The following is a 15,505-nucleotide window of genomic DNA, read 5'->3' as shown; positions in this document are numbered from 1 at the left end:
TACAGCGGCAGTGGAAAAAATCATTAAAAAGAGAATTTAGGTACAAGTTTTCAATAGTATGTCTGGAAATTAGCTGTTCTAACTCCTCGTGTGTTGGGTCAAAAATGAAAAGTATGTGGAAAAACAAATAGGCTTCATATTGACAGGTCATTCATCTATGAGTTGTATTGTACATGTTAAAATAAAATAAAAAACTATCAATTGAACCATATGTTCATTCCCTCAGCAGCTCATTGTATAATACTAAAATTGCCCTTCCTATTGGATTTTATCACTGTTACATGTTTATCCATATTGCTGTTTAAGTATTATTATGAACCCCCCTCAGGTATGAATGATTTTTTTAAAGCACAGTTAGGTTTACCACAGGTTGCAAGCATTTTTCCGGAGATACACATTTCTAGAAAGTGACTTAAACACATCATGTTATTCTGACACATTTCTGAGTGCATATCACTAGTATTTAATATGTCTCTGTTTTTATTATAATCTCTTAAAAATTTCTTTACAAGAAAAAAGATACACTGTAGCTGCTGTTCGTCTGATGGGTACATATTATGCACACTGTTCTCAGAGAATCATGTTCTATCTATTTTCAACTGATTTGAGATGCATGAAAAATGTGAAAAAAATGTAAGCAAGTCAATATTCCTTCCTTGTTATGTTACTAAAGTATGAAATGAAATAGCTTGAGAATTTGTATTGAGTGACAGATAGTGAAACGGAAGCAAAAAAAAAAAAAAAAAAAAGATCACATTTTAACACGGGGGATGGGAGTGAAAATCAGTTCCTTTAGACATTTTCTGAGGCCCCTTAACGGTCTTTGATTCATTTTCCACTTGGTTGCTTTATGGGTGAACTGTAAACTAAAAATGACATGGTCTCATTAATTTGGCAACAGCAGGCAACATGTAGTCATTTAGTGCACCCAGAAAACTATTGTTCATTATGAGGTCATGTCAAAGGCCAACCAAAATATTGTTGAACTTTTGGGAACTCTGAGCCTTGCAGCTATGTTATCTGAAAACAGAGCTTCCCTTTTCATTGTAATGAGCTTTTATCCTTAGATTCTAACTCAGGTCTGACTTCATGCCACGGAATAAAAGTATTCTGTTCATTGCATATACCACTTTATTCGGCAGCAAGATGAAAATAGCAGCTGTGTAAAACAATATGTGTAAAATAATAAATAAATAAAGTAATTTAAGCAGCACACATTTAAGATAATCTGATATTACTGCTAGGAAACATAGTTCCCATAGTAGTTAAATATCTGAAAAATGTTAATTTTGTGGTTAGTGAAATAAATTAAATGCTTATGATTTATACAGTGGTAAACACCAAACGTTTTTAACTTTCTAAATGATAATACAATTAAAATTAAGGAAATAGTTAATAATTACAATGAATTTTAAAATGTTATCTTTTTTATTACTCAGAGATATTGTTTCTCAAATTCTATGGCTATCCTTGAGAAGGCATAGGCCTTTTTCAGGGAGTCTGGTTCAGCTTTGAAAATGGTATGTATTAAAACATTAACTGTTCCATATAATATTTTATGGAATCATGCTAAATGCCAGAAAGTAATTAATGGGTATATGTGTAAAGGCTACAAATAGAAAATACGAGAATAATGCACTAAGCCAAATCCTGTTTATTTCAGGTGTTTAAATGTAGATATATGCATTTATAGGGATAAGCATGAAGAGCTCTGCTGTTGTTTACTACAGAATATGTCTTCTTGTTTTGGGAGGCCCAAGTACTGTTTTAATATCTAACTGAGGTTCAAGGACTTTTCTGAAGTTTGAGCAATTCAGTGAGTTTGAGAAGATGCACACTAGAATATATTACTAGTATTGTTCTAGAATTATGGTAGGTGTGTTCAAAACAATACTCATGGTAAGATGAACAAATAAGAAGTCAGTGTTTTACTCAGGAATAGAATATTCAATTAGAAATGTCAGAAGGCATCTTCTAAAATTCAGACTAAAACCACAAGAAATCCTGTCTTTGGACTTAAAATATGGGGTCTCACTTTAACTTAAAATGTTACAAAAGTTACTTATTATTTAGTCTAAAGAATTTGTTACTGAATAATCCTGCTGGAGGATATCCTTGAAGCAGAACTCAAGCTCAGCGTATTACTGCTTGTAAAACCTCAGAAAATTCTGTTTTGGGCTGGAAAGCCATAAACAGTAAGATGACAGTGTATCATTTAGCCAGAATCAGATAGTTTCTAGCTTTGATGGTAGAATAAACTATTCTGAGGAGTAACTGGCTGTCTAAATGTTCTATTTTCAGTTCCTTTTGCCAGTTCAATGTTATTTTCATATTTATTTGAAAGGGGAATGCTCTAACTTTTTATTTCAAATGTTGTCTTTCGGCTTTTAAGCCCAGTTAGGGGTCACCACAGTGGAACTCTGGTCTGCTAATGATTGGCAGTGGATTTTTACAGTGCCAAGTTGCCAGCCTGATGCCCAACCTTCAAAGAAGGCACACCCATTCACACACGCACCTATCTGCATGTCTTTAAATGTCACTCGACCGCAGGGAGGACATGCAGACTCCACACAGAAGGAGCTTCAACCGAGAATCGAACAGGAGAACCTCTTGCTGTGAGGCAACAGCGCTAACCACTGCGGACTAACTTATTTATTTCAAATAAATAATGTTATTTAAGTCTGAATAATTGTGGCTGGTGTTTTATTTATTATATTAAGAGTCTGCGTATTTTGCTGGTAAGTGTAGATGTGAGACCCTGTGAAGGGTGATTTTTACAGATAATTGTTGTAATTTACATATTTAAAGGTAACTTATTTTATAGGTATACAGTGAGGTATGTTCTTGTTATGATAGTTTTGACTTACTGGTGGAAGCTGGAAGTTTGTGCTGAAGAGGTACAATTTAGTTCCACATTCTGAAATAATGTGTGAGTGCATGTGAAAAATAGTTACTATAAAGGTTTAATTATTGTTGATAAGATCATTCTGGAAGGCACTGTGCTTAGTCTGTGGTCTGGGGTGCCAGAGATATAGACAGAGTGTAGCACTTATCTGACTGTGGAAGGCTAGGGCATTACCAAAGGCAGCCGTGCACATTTACTATACACACTTTGTATATTGACTGGTACCAAGGGTGAGATTCAAACCCCATACTGCCGATCCCATGTCATATAGGCAGCTCTACAGGAGTTAAAAAAATATCACCTTTGTACATCACAAAGACAGTTGTTAATCTATCAGTTTTCCTTTGTGTGTACATTAGGGATTTTACCATGCATGAAAGTTTTGCATTAAGAAGTTATCAGTGACAGATTTCTATGAGTGTTTGATTTTCATAATTACTACTTTTGCTTACTTGTACCACAAAACATACATTTTACCCCTGGATGAAATCCTGTTAGAGCTCAGGCCACTAAGAATTAATGACTAGAACATAAACAATGCACAATAACTAGAACAATGATACTATAGTAAAGATATGCTTCATATTAAAACAATGGTACTGTAGTGAGGATGTATTCCATATTAGAGCAATGATACTGTAGTGAGGATGTGCTGCCTATTACTGCAATAATACTGTAGTGAGGATGTGCTGCGTATTACAGCAATGATACTGTAGTGATGATGTGCTCCATCTTAGAGCAATGATACTGTAGTGATGATGTGCTGCATATTATTGCAATAATACTGTAGTGAGGATGTGCTGCATATTACTGCAATAATACTGTAGTGAGGATGTGCTGAGTATTACAGCAATGATACTGTAGTGATGATGTGCTTCATCTTAGAGCAATGATACTGTAGTGATGATGTGCTGCATATTATTGCAATAATACTGTAGTGAGGATGTGCTGCATATTATTGCAATAATACTGTAGTGAGGATGTGCTGCGTATTACAGCAATGATACTGTAGTGATGATGTGCTCCATCTTAGAGCAATGATACTGTAGTGATGATGTGCTGCATATTATTGCAATAATACTGTAGTGAGGATGTGCTGCATATTATTGCAATAATACTGTAGTGAGGATGTGCTGCATATTATTGCAATAATACTGTAGTGAGGATGTGCTGCGTATTACAGCAATGATACTGTAGTGATGATGTGCTCCATCTTAAAGCAATGATACTTTAGTGAGGACTGTAGTGGCCAACGCTGTCTTCTTTGCAGTGACATGCTGGAGCAGTTGTATAAAGAAGGCCGGGGCAAACAGACTCAATAATTTGGTTAGGAAGGCTAGCTCAATAGCTGGAGAAGAACTGGACAGCCTCAAAATCGTGAGTGAGAGAAGAATGTTAGTGTGACTAAAGTCCATCATTGAAAATATTGACCACCCACTCAACTGAGTGGTGGATGGACAGAGAAGTTCCTTTAGCAGAAGACTGATGAGCATAAAGTGCTCCATTGAACATCGCAAGAAATACTTCCTTCCCACAGACATCAGACTCTATAATGTCTCTTATCATCTTAGCACTACTGAAGGAGACCACATAGTGCAATGCTAAACTCTTTCCCATGTTTTTCTTTTTCCCTTTCATTTTTATCTAACTTTTATTTTTTTTAGTGTAATATTAATCATCAGTGCAATTATCCTTCATGCAATATGCTATACCATAGTTAAAGTATCGTAATATGCAATACCCCATATTCTAGTGTAAGTAGTAATTAACATAAATGGCTCCCCCTTTCATGTCACCACTATATGTGGTATCAAACTCATCTAATACTTTGGCTATGGTCAACAGTGTACCTATGTCAGGTGTTGCTGTTATATATGTGGGTAACAAAAGTGTGTATATCCGTCACATATAATTATGTAACATATGTGTTTGGTCTTCATTGTGTCCATGTTTATCTCTGCAGTTGAAACATAAACAATTTCCTATGAGTTCAATAAAGTATTTCTGATTCTGATTCTGATTACTGTAGAGAGGATGTGCTGCACATTAGAGCAATGAAACTGTAGTGAGGATGTGCTCCATATTAGAGCAATGATACTGTAGTAATGATGTGCTCCATACATAGGTTCATAGCTGTTTACTAGGCTGATGAACACAAGGGCTTTTTTAAGCCTAGCCATGCATCCCAAATCTCTGATAAGTTCTGATACCCTTGATAATTGTAAGCAGGGGTTTGGAGATGAACCATTTACAGTATACCTGTGTCTATTATAGACACAGGCGCCAAACCAGGGATGAATTTGCAGTTTCCCATCCAATTGTCCAAGTTGCACTTGAATTGGGTTAAGGAGGAACTCTGCTTCACATGGATGGGGAGCCTGTTCCATAGACGTGGTAGCTTCTGGGATACATACCTATCTCTCCAGCAGGACCTATTTATATTACAGGCAAAGTTTAAGTCTTTAGAATGGGTAATTCTGGTGCTGTTTGTTTTGTGGATATGCAGGAGGCTCATCAGAGTACAGTCTGGCAATGCCCTGTATGCCAGGCAAAGATCTTCCCTTAAAAGTCTGTAGGAGACAGACTACAGGGATAGGACCTTGAGGTTTTCTGCATAGGACATTTTACTTGCACCCTGTCTTCTTTTAATGAAGAACCTCTGTGGACACTTTATTTGTTGGATATGCCTGGTTAGGTACTTACCAAAGGGGGAATTTTACTCAATGATAGGTCTGATGAATGCCGAGTACAGTGAAACAATGACTTCCTTGGACTTAGATGCCATACCTTTGTTTATACGTTGCTCAATATAGAATGCTTTCCTCACCACTGTAGACATATGATGGTCAAAGGCTTGATTCCCATCTATGTGTGTCCCTAAGTCCCTGACTACTGGGTTAATTCTAAGGGGTGTTTTGTCAATATGATAGTTGCCAGGGATGGATGACTTCCCAATGGATACTATTATGCATTTCTTGGCATTAAGTGTTCGGGATTGTAAGCTTTCTCTTACATGGGGTCGATAAATCAGTGTTCGCTTTTTTAAGTGTTCACTGATTTAATATAGACCATATATATATATATATATATATATATATATATATATATATATATACAGGAGAGATTTGTGTCCCAACAACTCCCCCACCTGTGGAGTAGACGTCCTCTCTGTGTCAGGCAGAGTACCACGCTAGCCCTCTTTAAAAGGAACCTGGATGACTGGATGGGAAACAGAAAATATACCCTTGGGATCCCACCTGTGTCCCTGCTGGACAGGAAAAACAGGTGCTGACTTTGTGGGAAATGGGTGAAATTCTTGGCTATGCTTATAAGGGCCTCAGCGCCAATAGCCTAGAATCGTCCTATGAACCTATGATGGAGAAAGCATGAATGTGACTGTATATAACAGCAAGGTACAATATACTGGGTTTTAGACAGCATCAGGCTTGCCTCTTCAATTATACACATCAACATATCTTGAGCACTTTATACCAGATGAAGGTGAGAAAAACTATAAAATGTCACTCTACATCACAATGAGGCAGAAGATGTTGGGCATGAAGAATCATCAGACTCACATTGTCACCTACACAATAATAACATTCTCAGCATATCAAACAAAAGGATAATGTACACAGTGATAAATTTGTTCTGCCAGTATGTCAACAACTCCAAAACCAGGATTCTCACAAGCTGGATGAGGTGGGATTAGATGCAGGTGAATAGTTCTGTGGGTTTTGGTGTTATGTGCTGCTGGGGTTGGGTGAATGAACACCTCTGCATATTTTTAATTCCAGTTGCATGCAAAGTGCATACACTGTAGACAGAGTGGATTCCAACATTATGGTCCCAGTGATCAGTTGTCTAGTATTATTCCTATGTCCCTAAGCCAAATAGCCATTGAAACGGTGTACACAATTGTTGAGAGAAGCTGGCTTCTTTTAAAGAAGGATCATGGGCCTGGAAGAACAGATTTGGGTGAAGTGCTACAGAAAGAAAAAAAATGTGTAGAAGACACTTGAAGGACCCTGCAAGAGAATCCAGAAACAGGAGAGCCACTGGAAAGTACATATGGATTTCATATGAGACACTCTACCCCTTTTGTATGGGACTATAATAGAGAAGGTATTTTATGTCATTTTACTTGCTTCATCTGCCTGTTTCAGAAGAGTATACACCAGTGTAGTTCAATAAAATTATATTTATTTTGTGAACTGAAAGTGTTCATTGCATTTTTGCACCCTATAAAATATGTATCTGTATCTATATAAATATATATCTATACAGCTATATAATCTGTAACTAGGTTGGAGTGAAGGGGTAGCTGCCATCTGTATAAACTGTTAGGGGGTGTGATGTGTGAGTATAGTACTGAGACTGATTTTTGATGCTGTGAGGATATTGTGCTTTCATAATAAATGCCAGTTCTGTCTTTGCTGTTGTGCTGATGTTCACAGTTCTCTAGCAAGGTGCTTGTTTCAGTTTCAGCAAGAAGCTGCTACAGATATGGGTATATAGAAGATTTTTTTTTCTTTAACTTTGGGAAGGAGAGCTTTTTTGCTCCTCAATTTTGAGTTGAGAAGATGCCATTTTGAGGAATTCTCAACAGTGTCAAATAACGAAACTACAGTTCTGATATCCATTATATATATATATATATATATATATATATATATATATATATATATACTGTATATAAACATTGGCTGTAGCTGATGGTCACTATTAATGTGATACTGCAGCCCCATGTGCAAAAATGGGGAAAAAAGGGGTTGTGGATGGCCGTATGCATATATATATATATATATATATATATATATATATATAATATGTATATATGTGTGTGTATATATAATAGGTATATATTTAATATATATATATATATATATATATATATATATATATATATATATATATCTGTAAAAAAATGTCCCAAACAAAAGTGAGCAAAATCCAAAGATATAAATCAGAAAAAATCCCAAGGTATGGAGATAGGCACACTGTTATAGATTCCACAAGTCTGTTTATTATTCCAATTCCACAAAAGTGTACTGTGTAAGTGCTTTCGTAAAAAATTACTTCCTCAAACACATCATAACACTTAATAAAAGACTCAGGTTTTTATACCATACCTAATCAACACAAACCAGTCCCCCCCCCCAAAATTTAAAGGTACATACATATTTAAAACAATTGCTTTACATGGCAGAGGTTTTATGAAAACTTTTTATAACTACATGTTTTAGCATGTTATTGAACTTGTATTTTATGTTAATTTGGTTCATTATTGGGAAAAACAAAACACCCATGAATTACCACATAGGTGGCAGCCCCCTTAATAGAGAAGAGGTAATAAGAGATCTGGGGACCCAGATAGATAGTAATCTCTCCTTTGACAATCATATTGCCAAGGTAGTTAGGAAATCCTTCTATGTGGCCCATCTAATTAGTAAAGTGTTTGCATCTAGAAATAAAGAGATTATAGTGCCCCTCTACTCATCACTCATCAGACCCATCATAGAGTACAATGCCCCATTTGGGATGTACCTCACAAGACACTTCCAACAGCTGGAAAGACCACAAAAGTACCTCACCTAGAAGATTACCGGCCTCAAACATATGTCCTATGCAGCCTGACTGAAAAAACTCCGGCTGTACTCAGTGGCATATCACTTACCCAGAGGTGATCTCTGCCTGACTTACAAAGCCATGTACAACTCAGAATTGTTGGACATACTCCACCTAAAGAAATCCAAGGCACTGCGAGCCATGCTCTCTAGTGAGCTAAACCTCACCACAACAATAAATAGAACATGCTGGAGGGATAGATTCCTTTCACAGAGACTCCCCATGCTTTGAAACAAAATTCCTAACTACATTAGGCAGATCCCCTCACTAACACTCTTCAAGAGAAACCTTGACGATTGGATGGGTAACAGAAAATACACCCCTGGGATCACGTCATTGGCTCTGCTTGATAGAGGCTCAGTTAATTAATCAATGGGGCGGCGAAAGCTTCTGGCTAGGCTTATAAATGCCCTCGGGCAGTTAGCCTAGTACTTACCTATGAACCTATGACCCTATATATGGGAAGTCTATTCCAGAGACAGGGATGTACATTAAGACAGAGTTACCTAGAAACAATGGAGAAGGGGAAAGAAGAATATGGAAACAGGGGAGTGATGCAGACAGTGAGGGTTTAGAGGGATTATTGCAGAAGAGATAAAAAACACTGCAACACAATGGAAAAAGTGCAAAGTGATGGACTACATGGGTTTTCAAGCAAGTTTTATAAGATGGTGGAGAAGATAATTAATTAAGATAATTACTCAAAATCTTCAAAAACAGTGAAATTACTTGGGATGGGGAGGAAACAAGGGATATATTTGTTGTTTGTGGTACTGCAGTATTGCAAGGGAATATTCAAATGTCAAATAAAATTAGTACAAAATCTGTAATGATCATAATCTTTGGATGTACACTGTGACGCTTTGTCTTTCTTTTTTTTGTCATGTTTGTATTTGTTGTTTTAAAATATTTATTTTTCTTTTTTCAGTGAGACACTAGCAGGAACTGTTGCAATAGCTTATTGAATTCAATCTTTTGTAAAACTATAAACGGTTAAAATATGTACATATTTCAAAAACAAAACTAGAAATGGTTTTGTCATGCAACGTCAAAATGCAATGCAGGTTATTCTAATCTGAATGCTAGCTAATGACAACAACTTGTTGGGCATAGATTAGTGGGAATTCTAAAAAGACTCCCCTTCCACTTTGAATATATGTGATAGTACTCTTAGTCTCTTGAGGGAGAGTTGAAGTCATAAGCTTTGAAAAGGGGAACTCTAGGATACTAGAACTGCACAGAATATTTTCATAAGGTGGAAGTACAACTAAATGGCTTTATTTTTGTTGCTTGCTCCAATTTTTCTCAAATCTGACTGGACCTAAGCTCTGAATTGTTCTCCAAGGCATCAAGTAATGCTTTTGGTCTACTAGTATTTAATCCGAAGTTGATGTGAGAAACAGTGAAAGAAACTGAGAGACAGAGCGAGTGAGAGAGAGAGAGAGAGAGAGAGAGAATGGCTGGTACATGCTTTCTTGGAGAAAGGGTCAAAGACCAGAATGAAAGAGACAGACTATGGGGTTATAAAAACTTCTGATCAGAACAAATATCTGTTAGTTATTGATTGTGTTGAATGAAGTTAACAATTAGGAAACATTCAGAGGGTGGGTGAAGACAATGCCCTATAAGTCAAAAATTAGAATGTTTTATAACAGACAGATGGCAGATGAAATAGAATTTCAGAAATGTAGAGCCATTCCAAGATGGCTGCCGACTAGTCTAGTCCTTACTCTCTGAGCTCCTCACAGCTATTTAACTTTTGTTTTTTTTTACAACTTTACATCAACCTTTTTCCTCAAATTTTTATACTAAAAGATTTTATAAATCTTTTTCTACGCATTTGGATTATTTTTTCTTCTGGAATTATTATCCTGGGATTTATTTTACCTCAGAACATTCTTGGTCTCTCTGCTGCTGGGACTCCTACTGCTCCAGTCTGTTCCTGGTTCCTGGTATCCTGTTAACTGCATTCCATTTCTGGGCATGGCTACAGAATTTCAGAAATGTACCAGAGTAAATGGTGTCCTTATTGTTCATAATGCAGATGGTAAGGTGTAGGAGCTTTTGAATAAGTCAAAGAATGTTTGGAAGGAAGCCCTACTTTTGGTTGTTTGTAATGATTATATATTACAGCACAGGAGGTGAAGTGGAAACTGGAAAAAAGTAGATCAGTTTGATGGATTTAGAATGGTACCAGAACACGAATGTAGCAGCCATTAGACAGACCTAAAGAATGCAGCAGGAATGCAGGAGGCATTAGATAGTTCTTCTCTAATTTTAAACACTTCTCTCTCTCTCTCTACCTCTCTTTTCTTCACTTTTTCTACATTATTTTCTCTAACGTTTCATAAAACTTTTTCTCCTGTCTTATTTCACTCAACAATTTTCCTTCTCCTCAAACATTGCTTACCCACACATTTTGGATCCTGATATGGCCTCATGATTAAATGAATTTAATATTTTATATCATTTTTATATTCTTGATCACATAGCAGATTAGCTTTCATCTTCAAAAAAAAGTTTCCCCCTTTATTTCCAGCTTTCTTCTAAAAATCATACATATTACTGTATGACCCAAAAAAACAGTCATCTGTTTACAATTTCTAATCTCACTGCTACAATGGAGTCCTATGTTGGTTGCTGTTACAGAAGTATATATGGTAAGCATATATAGTAAATAGCCTGTGTCTTTCTTCATTATCAGTTCTCAGCGTACATATCTTATTCTGCCTGCTTCGACTCTTCTGCAGTTAGATAACATAGACTGGAATTCAGAAAGACTTACTGTAATGTAAAAGCTGTAACTCTGAAGATTTATAGCCTAACAGATTCAAGGACCACTCTACCACTGCTGTTTTCCCTGACAGTGGCACATAAGGAGTGGTCACATTGCAAAGCCACATATCACTCGGGGTAGTGGTTAATGCAAATTAGCCATGTGGTCTCCCATATAAATGATACCAACAAAAGACATTAGAGTTTTTCAAGGAATAACTCTCCCAAGCTAATTTCTTTGTAAGGAAGAAAAAGTGAACACAGTCCTAAAAGATGGCATTCATCCATTTACCTCCCACAAGAATGGTTGTGGCTCAGTGACTACAATTAGATAGTCTTGAGCCATGGGGATAGAGGTGTCTGTGTGTGCGAGTATGTGTGTTAGTGTGTGTGTGTTTGTGTGCATGTGTGTGTGTGTGTCCGTGTGTTCATGTATGTGTGTGTGTGTGTGTGTGTGTGTGTGTGTGTGTGTGTGTGTGTGTGTGTGTGTGTGTGTGTGTGTGCATGTGTGTGTGTGCATGCATGTCTGTGCATTTGTGTGTGTGTTTACATGTCAGTCTACCTAGTTTTGTGTGTCTGGGTATTTACTGCAGGAAGTAAGCACTGGAAACTGTCTATTTATGTGTGTGTGTGTGTGTGTGTGTGTGTGTGTGTGTGTGTGTGTGTGTGTGTGTGCGCGAGTGTGTGTGTGTGTGTGTGTGTGTGTGTGTGTGTGTGTGTGTGTGTGTGTGTGTGTTGGGATTAGTGCTAAAACTAGCTAGTTTTAGCTAGAACTAGCCAGTTTTTTTTTGTTTTAGCACTCAAAACTCTTTCCTTGTGCTCAGCACTTGCTCAGAACTCATTGTAAGCACTAAATAAACTATAAATTACTACAGCACTCGACTTTCCTGACTTGTCAAGAGGAAAACAGTTCTTAGTACTTAAGTGAATAAGCGCCTATCCAGGCATGTCCATGGGTCAGCTCCCGGTGTTCTCTCCTGTCCACCTGATGAATCTGGGCATCTTGGGGCAATGTAACAATTATCTCATGTACACTGACAACTCTCTTATCCTACCACCCAACACTACAACCTGTGAGAGATGCACTTATATAGCCAAACTGGAACCCAAGCTCTCTCCAGCCAAGACTAGAGTAGACAGTCAAGAGGAGAAGGTTAACACCTGCACCACATCACACTCAACACATAGTCCTTCAAAACCCACACTACCAAAACCCACATGTAGAAACACAAAGCACACACTCACATTCACGGAGGCTCTCAATAAAAATCTGCCCAAGCAACAGAGATCTCCCAGGCTGAAACACAGACAACCACCACCCCCTAACACTAGCCAAATGACACATAGCCCACAAAATCAGTGTGCCACTCAACCTCAGCCCATAAGGCAAAACAACGTACCCAACACACTAGTCATAGGTGACTCTATAGTCAGGCACACTGACATCCCACTCATCAGGCTAAACAAGGGGAAAGTTACTGTCAGCTGGCTGTCGGGTGCCAAGATCCGCTACATAATGCACACACTCAGGTTACTCCACAACACATACAAATATGACTGTCATTGTCCATGTTGGTGTGAATGACCTGAGATGTACCTTCCTGGACTACATAAAAAGAGTCATGGAGGAGCTCTCGGATCTTGTAGCCCAGGCAGGTATGACCCTAGCCCTGAGCAGCATCCTGCCATCGCCCAGAATGATACCACAGTACAAGGACAAAATGACTGACTCAACAATTGGCTAAGCTTCTGGTGTCATTCTAAGAAGATCCAGTATCTTTCTGTCTGGGATGACATAGTTGACAGACCATGATGCTTTGCCAGAGATTGCCTGCACCTGTCACCCCTGGGATTCTGGATACTGGCTAAGGGTCTTGGCACCCCTATAGTGCCTTTTTTAGGCAGGGTTCAAATGCCACATTCACCACCATAACAGATAGAAGCAAGCAAACTCTGAGGGTAATGCTACTCAATGCTAGAAGTCTAAACCTCAAAATGCACTCACTCGAGGCACTCCTTAAAATGGAGAACATCAACATCTGTGCAGTGACAGAGACCTGGTTCAAGGCTCTAGAGAGCACCCCTGCATTACCAGGCTATAATTATTACCACACCTTTTGGCCACCTATCCTGGACTGAAACACTTCAATATGTGTGCTGATAGGTAGAACTATAGCATGGCCACATCTGAGAGTGCAGTGTTTCTTTGTTTGATTTAACTTGTCACTGAATCAGAGATTCTGTCTGCCATGCAGATTGGCCAACCCATGTTATCCAATTAGCTTTGACAGAGAAAATCTTTCTGATTCCCAGTTCTAAAACTGTTATCCTTTGTGCACTGACATAAAATCCCAGGGTATCCTTTCCTACAGTGAAAGAAACATTTTTCTTCTATTTACCTGCGTTCTCTTCCTGGCTCCACCATTCATAATCTTATGTCTGACAGGCAGACAATATCCACATCCCTTTTCTTATGCCATCATAGAATAGCTTCTTTTCTTTTATGATACGGCTACTCCTACCTCATTGCCCTCGTACAGCATAATCTTTAGCTTACCCTTTCATTACTTGCCAACTTTTCAGTCGTCACAGTCATCCCAAACCAAACTCTAAACTTCCTTTTTCTCTAACTTCCTGTTCTAGACCCCGTTAGTATCACACAAAACCTAACTCCCAAATCTACCTCCATATCTTTGTTCTCCACCCTTTTTGTATATTTTCATTTTATCCATCCATATCAATTTCTTCCCTTACTCTTCCTCTCCTTCCTTAACACTTAACGATTGTCTCTTTCTAATAATCTATTTCAAGAAAAAAAACTTCAGGCTGAAATATTCCTCTTGGGTGAAAGCCAAGCCAACCATAACATGAACTTGTTTTTATTACACACTTGGACAGTTTTGCACTATATCCCTATTCAGTACAAATGTAGTGACAAAAAGCTACTTGCTTTCCATGTTTAATAACACCCTAGTGTCATTAACTGTCACCATATTTTATTAGCATTCTTTCATTCTTTGTTGTACATAGTTTATTCTTATATTAAAACAAAGTAGTATCATCTAACATTTGTCATTTTAATTCCTTGCATTTATGGACTCAAAATTAGCCATGCATTGTGGGTATTCCAAATAATAATGTTTAACAATTAGCTTTTCTTCACATAATTTCTATTGTACTTTGTTTATATTCTTGTTTTGAACTTGGAGATTTTATTCCAGGTTCTCAACAAAAAAGGGACTATTCTGACAGATTATTCCAGTTAACAAATACAAATAAATAAACAAAAGCACATATATACATACTTGCAGACATACACAAATTGGCACAGAAACACACACACACACACACACACACACACACACACACACACACACACACACACACACACATTTAAATTTTATATCTATCTATATATATATATATATATATATATTTATATATATATATATATATATATATATATATATATATATATATATATATACATACACACACACACACACACACACACACACACACACACACACACACACACACACACACACACACACACATATGGATCTACTTTATATTATCGAAAATCCACTTATGTGAAATTCAAAACATCATGACCACTTTGCCAAAATGGCATGTTATCAAACACCCGGAACATCACAATTTCACTATGGGAAACTAACCAATGGGCCACCATAGTGAAATTTGCCCTTTTCTCCTCTATAGTGCAATCTCAGAGTTGGTATACTTGGGTGGTTTGGGTGGAGCAGCCCCCCCCCCCTGTATGAGGGCTGTGGGGTGAAGCCTGCCACATGGGTGGGTTTGATTTCCTTTGGTTTATTTTTCTGTGTTGGTGGACAAGTGGTTAGTTTTCTGGAGTTAAACTGTGATGTTCCACGTGTTCAATAACATACTATTTCGTCATAGTGGTCTTGATGTTTTGAATTCCACGTATGTGTTTTTTTGACAATATAAAGTAGATCCATATATATATATATATATATATATATATATATATATATATATATATATATATATATATATATACACACACACACAAGTTCCCGCAACATCTCCAAAGTCCCATTCAGTATTTATTTCACAGTTTTCATTTCTGTTATAGTTATGTGCCTATTCTTTACTTGCTGATAACCTTCAGTATTGGTCTCACTTAAAATGAGATTGCACTTTTTATTTTCT

Source organism: Protopterus annectens, chromosome 2.part2 (genome assembly GCF_019279795.1).
Source record: "Protopterus annectens isolate FY-2018-M chromosome 2.part2, PAN1.0, whole genome shotgun sequence".
Classification (NCBI taxonomy): Eukaryota; Metazoa; Chordata; order Ceratodontiformes; family Protopteridae; genus Protopterus; species Protopterus annectens.
The sequence above is the reverse complement of the archived record's forward strand: the minus strand, read 5'-3'. Positions refer to the sequence as shown.